We start from the raw sequence: 7,472 nt of genomic DNA on the forward strand, positions 1-7,472 counted from the left end.
CTTTGAATAAGTTAATATATTGAAAATCAAGACACAATTCTTTCTGTCTTTTGCCATGATATCCCTCCCTCAACGAATTCAATTTCCAGGCACTAACATTCCTTTCACCACAGATATCACTCCTCTAACAATGCTACTTTATCTGCCTTTAGAGTTTAAAAATCGTCCATCGTGAGTGCATTACCAAATCACTCCCAGGCAAAGGTCAGAAAGTGGCTGCTGCACATAATGAATTTCTGAAGAAGACGTGGGCCAGTCCTTCTAATCCAGGCACTGCTTCTCAACAATGAATGAAAAAGAATAGTTGGAGACATATCCTTAAAACATATGCCTCATACGCACCCTTCATCTTTGCAGCTATCCTGTCAAAATTGAAAAGGGTCTTTTGTGCCATAAGGAAACTGATTTAGTCTCTTCCTTCAGATTTTATCTTAAAGAAAGGAAATTGTATTAGTAGTCATTAGGTACCAACTGGAACCTCCCTTATATCCTTTGTTCTTTGTTGCTAAAGTATATGGGTGCATTGGCAAGGACAAAAGGGAATTGTGAGATCCTGGTTTCCTTTTATTTGGCATTTATTGCCCACTGTAAATGAAGCCATTTTCAGTTTTCTTCATTCTGAGCTTTTATGGTATTAGCATCTTCCACCTCCAAGTTCATTATCATACCTGGAAAACATGTCCAGAAAAAAAGGCTTCACTATAGGTTTATCAACTATAATGACGCCTTTTGAGGAAGCTGATATTCCAAATGCTACAGTAGGAAGAATGTAGCAAAGTATGTGTTGGGGCCCAAAATCCCTGGCATTTCACTTTCCATCTTGTCCCTGAGCCATCACCTAACACTCTCTTGTTTCTTCTACTATCTTGCTTCTGTTCCACAATTGACTTGGGACATTTTCCAATAAAGGATTTTCTGGACACCTTACAATAAGGAAATTCCTTTCCGGACTTTTCACAATGAGGACACTCCATTTTATGATGTGGACATTCCATTTATGCTAATGTGTGACCAAGCAATAATACCAGTTTGGTCATGCACTTGAGCAAATACCTTTGTGGTCTGTAGCTTTAAAAGCCCCTTGTTTCCCTAGAGTACATTGAGATTTGATCAGAATTTTTTGCCTTGTCTCCTTCCTTTGCATCTCCTGATCCCAAATTTATTGTTGTTGCCCCCTTCTCTTAAGAACCACATTAAGTTCTGCAGGTAGGGGCAAGTATGTAATCAAATTAATGTTAAATACTCAAAGTCAATTCACTATGCATTTCCTAAAGCCATTTGTGAATAGAAACTCACTGAAAACTACCTGGAAAGATGGTACACATAGTAACAACTGTGGTTTCCTAAGGAATGGGGTAAACTCATTGGGATGAAGTACATAGTAGGTAAGGGCTGCGTTAGTTAGGGATTTTAACCTACCCTAACATATCTTCATATTATACAAAGAAAATAAAACAAAAATATATCAGTAAAACTCTAAGACAAAATTAATTTAAAGAGGCATGAAGCATGTATGGTTTATATTTTTCTCACAGTGGTTAGAAATATCCCCTGCTTCCCTCAGCAATGATGCTCATGGAGAAGTTTGCTTAATTGTCTTCCTTAGGAGTATAGACTCAGAAATTTCCCACTCTTTGATTAATGATGATGTAGTTCACTTTTTGGGAAAAGAAAATATGACAAAATAAACTCAGAATCTGATTCAGGCAGAGGGGAGAAAAGGCCTTGAGACTGACAGATAACCTGTTGCCCAAGATTCAAGTTTATCCTTGGATAAGGGAGAAGGACGCAGCACTCCTGGTCTATGACTCTCACCACCCACTTTCCTTTAAATCTCTACCATATGCACTGACCCTCTGAACCCCCAGCACCATAGAGGCCCCATCATCATCCAATCCCATATGGTACCTTCATTGTAAGATCATTCACATCCTTCCAACTCAGAGTGTAAGTGTTATAAAAAAAAAATCAAATATAAGATAAAAATTTTGTGATACATCTCAGCAAATGGGGAAACATGGAATATGTCCCCAGTTGACTAAAGAGGATGATCATATGATCTATTATAATCCATGCTATTCAACAGCATCCTGTGGTCACAACTAGCACATTGAGACAGGAGAAAGTTAAAAGGCAAAGAGACCTGTCATTATCATAGATGATACAATATTGAGTATGGAAAATTCACCACAGTAGTGTATAGACACACTGCTAGAACTAGAGTTCGACCAATTTGAAATTAAATAGAAATGTATTACATTTATATAGCAATTAAAATAGTTATATATTTTACAAAGTAAAATTTGTGTTAGCACTTGACAGTATGAAGCACTTTGGGAAATTTTTCAAAACTTTGACAAATCCAAAGAGAAAGTAGCAAGCAAAAAATATATAGAAAACAAAGTAATGTGTGGTTCATTACAGGTATTTAGAAGAGATAATGATTATGCTATTAGTCATCATTAATAATAATATGATACTATGGTGACTAATCTGGTTGTCTACTTAATACATCTGTGAAGAAGAAACCTCATTCAAAATCACCTATATTATATTGGCCTGTAGGAATATCTTTGGAGCATTTTCTTGATTGCTGTTTGATATAGGAGGGCCCAGCCCACTGTGGGTGGTATCATCCCTAGCAAGTGATCCTAGAGTGTGTAACAAAGGTAGCCAAATGTAAACCTGAGATCAAGGCAGTAAGCTCCTCTATTCCATTAGTTTTTGCATCAAGCTCCTAGTGTGTCTGTCTTAGCTTCCCCTTAATGGTGGGCTGTAATGCAAGCTAAACAAACAAATTAAAATAAACCCTTTTTCATCCCCAAGTAATTTCAGCCATGGTGGTTATCACAGCAACAGAGAAGGAAATTGGGACAGAAATTCTTCAAACAACAGAAATGTCAGTAACCTACTATCTACTAAATTTAATACCCTTCTTTACATGCACACCAAAAAATCTCAAATGCAAACACAAATATAATGTATTTCAAATAGATTGTGGATAATCAATAAAAATAGTAGAATACAGAAGAAAAGAATAAACAAATAATTAACCCAGATAAAAAGTACTATTATGGTAGTGTGGGTGTGTCAATGTATGGTACCAACATTAATCACCTGTTAAATATTCAAACTCTACCATAGCACAAATAGCACAGAAAAAAATCTTAACACAAGTTCTTTTTCATCAACTGAAAAGCTTCTCTGTTAATTCAATGACATGAGACAAGTTTTACAGTGTTACAGGCTGTTAAGCAATCATGACAGATGTATAAGTTAGAACCACAGGCAAGTTGAAGCCCCTTGCCTTTTGTCAAGGAGTCTTTACAGTTTCTGACTAAAGCTGCCTTCATACTTCCCCAAATCACTGGATACATCTGGATTTCACCATGGTTAAATGTTTTCAACTTAAATAGGATCTTTGTGGAGTATTTTAGATATATATGCAGTTTCTATCAATATAACAAGTGCAGTGGAGTGTCTTTCCTATTATAAAACTGTTTTAGCTTGCAACGGGAAGAAAGTAATATTCTAAAAATGTCAACTTACTATGTCAAGGAATTGTGTGACTTACTATGTCAGAAGAAAAATCAAAACATGAACAATGTGAAAGTAATTATGTTCACAAAATCCAAATCGGCTATTTTCAGTTTAGAAAAACACTTCTTTTTGAGAATTTCAATAAAACTGGTGTTGATTTACAGCATCCTAAATCAGACCCAAGTAACATGTAGCTCTTGTCATTTTTAAATTAGTTACTTAATGGGAGAGGAAATCTTAACAAAAAATTAATAGAATATCCAAACAAATGATAAACATTTGATGAGCAATAGCATTGGTAAAAATTAATCCAGTATCAAGAAAAACAAACAATAGCAGAACAACAACAATAACAACAAAGCTTTTAAACTATGCCAAGAACAATACATGATTAAGAGAAAGACAAAGACATAAGATCAAAGTTAAACTAGATTCTTGGTCAGCTTGAAAATGTAACTAATAAACCAGTGAATTATCTGTACATACTAATAAAATTTAAATAACCTGCCAATTTGACACAAAATACCAACTGAAGTAATATAAAAGCAATTACACCCCAATGCCACCTGAACCTCAACAATAAACTGGTTAATGGAGGCCATTAATTTAAGGAGTATTTAAGATGACTTGCTGCCAAGAAAAACTTTAAACATTGAGCAATTTTGTAGTTTATAGGTGACAAATTTAGAAGACAATTTTCCAGGCTTGATAACAATACTTAAAACATGCATGGCATTACCTGTATAAATCTTCAGAGACTATTTTTTTCTAAGACACCAATAATAAAAGATTTCTATGACCCACTCTGCATACCAAATCATTGTTATGTTCTCCATACAGAAAAGGCTACATTGCAGAAATCACTGTCCTATAAAGAGGCTATCAAGACATACTGAAAAGCAAGATAAGGAAGCAAGTGTTCTGTTGCTTTAAGCTGAAACACTGTTTTTCTGAACAGCAATGTTTCTGATATCTTTCAGCTTTTTAAATTTACAATTTGGGCCTGTGTTATGTAACAGGTTTCCTCTGAGGTTGAAACATTTGATCCTGTAGGGAAGCTCTTAAGCAGGGAGGTGAACTACTCAAAATAGCTCCTGGAAGTCCCTGAAATTGATCAGATTCACTTGGCATCTCCTTACCAGAATAAGCAGTAAAAGTTCTAAAGAGTCTCAGACAAGCCAAGGTACAATGAAGTCTGAGGCAAGACCAGCTTCCTGAAAGAAGTTTAGATCAACTGAAGCACTTAGAAAGGACATTCTACAACCTGTGGAGCTTCCTGCCAGATGTACAGTGTGGTCCAGTTTCCCAGCTTTTGTGAACTATCACCAGTGCTGAAATGGGATCTAGTATTAAAGCTTTCTTTAAGTCAGTTCTGCTCCTGTAAGTAACCCCTCACTCACTCTAAGAAAAGGTTTCCTGTATTAGGATTCCTGTACATGTCCCAATAAAACCTACTGGGTCACCAAGTTGGACTTGGTAGTTTCTGTACTTTGTCTGTCATGCACTCCCTATCTAAAGTGGGTAGAGGTGTGTCTAGTTTCTCCCCATAAAATCTTCTGTCACACAACAGCTGAGATGCCTTAGTGGACAAAAGTATTTGATGCTAAGTCCAATGTTTTAAATTCAATCCCTAGCATCACAGAGTAGTAGAAGATAATCTATTCTCACAAATTGTTTTCTAACCTGCATATGTGCACCATGACACATATGTATTCCACATGATACATATAAATGAATAAATGTAATAATTCCAAATTTATTTTACTTTTAATAATGTATATATGGGTGTGTGCCTGTGAGTGGTTATGTGCACATGGGCCCAGAGGAGTTGGAGCTGCAGTTATAGGCAGTTGAGAGTTGCCCTAAGTGGATTCTGGGAATCAAAATCACTATGAACTCTTCAATGCTGAAGAACCATCTCTGCAGGCCATATTTTTGTTGCTCTTGCTGTTGTTGTTTTAACTTAAAATTTTTGTTGGAATAAGTTTACTTCTCAAAATAAATATTCTCTGCTGTACATAATTACAGTTTCTCATTCTATATTTTGTCTCCAAGAAACTTATCACTCCAATTAATCACATTTATAACATACATTCCTCCTGTATGTAGATGATCAGTAGGTAGAGTTTAACCCTTTCCTGTTGGAAGCTCTCTATGGTCCCTTTCAACAAGGCAGGTTTATTTCTGACTCACTCTTACCTGAGGCTTAAGACTTAGGAATGCTGATTTTTCTGGAGAACATCCTTTTCTTTAATTCATTCTCCATCACCAACCAAGTGCCTCAAAGTTCAAATTCAGCAACATGACCAGACTGCAGCCAGTAGCTTTAATGCCTCAAGGATACCACCCTCATATTGACCTGACAACTCTTTAGCATTATAACACTAATGTAATTTCAGGATTTGAAACTGTTTATACCCAGTGTTTCTGGTTGTCTTGGAAAGAATAGACAATCAGAACTGTAAGATAGCCACAGCCCTGCACATAAATCTTCGCTTGCCTGTTTTAGACTAGTTTACAGGATGCTTCTACTCCAGCAGGTACATGCTTATGCTTTTGAAAGACAAAAACAGTGCAAAACAAAACAAAGCAAAACAATCTTTAGTATGATTATACAAAAAAAATTTTTTAAATACAAAACTAGTTTAATCACAGTAAGAAAATGAGATGACTGACCTGGCACATCCTTCTGCTGAAATTGTTCCCAGTTTAGAGGCCTGGGCAAGTTACCATTTTGAACTGTGTTTTCATTTTTGCTTTTATTCTCAGCACTTTATTGTAAGCACTTACTCACACCATTAAAAATGCTTAATGAACATTTCAGTTTGGTTGTGCAATAAAAGTATATGTGTGTTCTAAATTACATAGTGATAATTTGTGCAATTCCCTTTATTAACGACTAAGCATCTGAGAGAAGTAAAACATGCATATGCTCACCTAGGCGCTTTAATGCATGAAGCTCATCTACACAGCATATCCATCACCAACCCAAAAGCCAGGTTAGAGCACTTGATTGCAGACTACCCTTTTCCCACTCAAGGGTTTTTCTTCCCTTAGGTAGCCACTTGGCAACTGGAAGAATTCCCCTTCTAAGTGATATCAATTCTGGCTTACTTGGGATACAGTGTACCCAGTTCTATTTCTAATTGTTCCTTCATCTAGGTATGAGTGAATGTAAAAGAAGTAAGTAGAAGAGGCTAAGATCCATAGAATTCCAGAAACATGGAATTGTGAGTGACCTGAATCTGTGTTCCAATGCTATGGTCACTCCAATTTAGCTCCAAAGTAAACCGGCTTTTATCCAGTTTAGGGTGAGGCTTGTTTTTGTGTGGTAACAACTTCTAGTTATTGACCAAAAAATTTTCATGTCTCAGCCAAAATATCAATAAAGATGATTATTATTAATACTTCCTCCCCATTTCAAACCAAGATGGGGGTAGTAGTAACAATTATACATGAATTGTAAAATCTACTCACATCTTGACCCTCATTATGCGAAAACCTGGCCATGATGGCTGGAGCACCAGCAGCCTTACAGTTTATGGCCTTAGAAGCACTGAGCTAAGAAAGGTTCTTAGAAGGCAACTGTGTATGTGCATGGAATCACCATGGCAACACTAACCAGCCTGAATTCGACATAATTTTATAAGATAAATAAAGACATAAGTAGTCTCTGCCTTGTACTATATTTTTATGCTATTATTTACAGTATGAACAAATAGGAAAGAGCTTAGGTAAAAACAGGAGGTGTCTAAACAATACCTTCAAGGGACTTTAATGTATAAATAATCAAAGACATAGGCTAGACACTGCAAGGGATAAGGCAAATTTTCATTTACTCTAAGTTGGAAAACACTATAACATGTTACATAAAGATAAGCAAAACCTAGTACAGATAAATGTTGATTAGTACATACCAGAGAGCATGACTC

The 7,472-nt window shown here is 36.0% G+C and overlaps 1 long non-coding RNA gene across 1 annotated transcript; it reads right to left on the bottom strand.

Annotated features, from left to right (window-relative positions):
- Positions 1-550: 550 nt before the first annotated feature.
- Positions 551-7,203, bottom strand: LOC116084578. The gene is made up of 2 exons (XR_004116170.1): positions 7,018-7,203; positions 551-668 (listed from the first exon to the last, which is right to left on the bottom strand). It is a non-coding gene; the product is annotated as an uncharacterized LOC116084578 (long non-coding RNA).
- Positions 7,204-7,472: the final 269 nt, after the last annotated feature.

Source organism: Mastomys coucha, unplaced genomic scaffold (assembly GCF_008632895.1).
Source record: "Mastomys coucha isolate ucsf_1 unplaced genomic scaffold, UCSF_Mcou_1 pScaffold9, whole genome shotgun sequence".
In the NCBI taxonomy this organism is placed as follows: domain Eukaryota; kingdom Metazoa; phylum Chordata; class Mammalia; order Rodentia; family Muridae; genus Mastomys; species Mastomys coucha.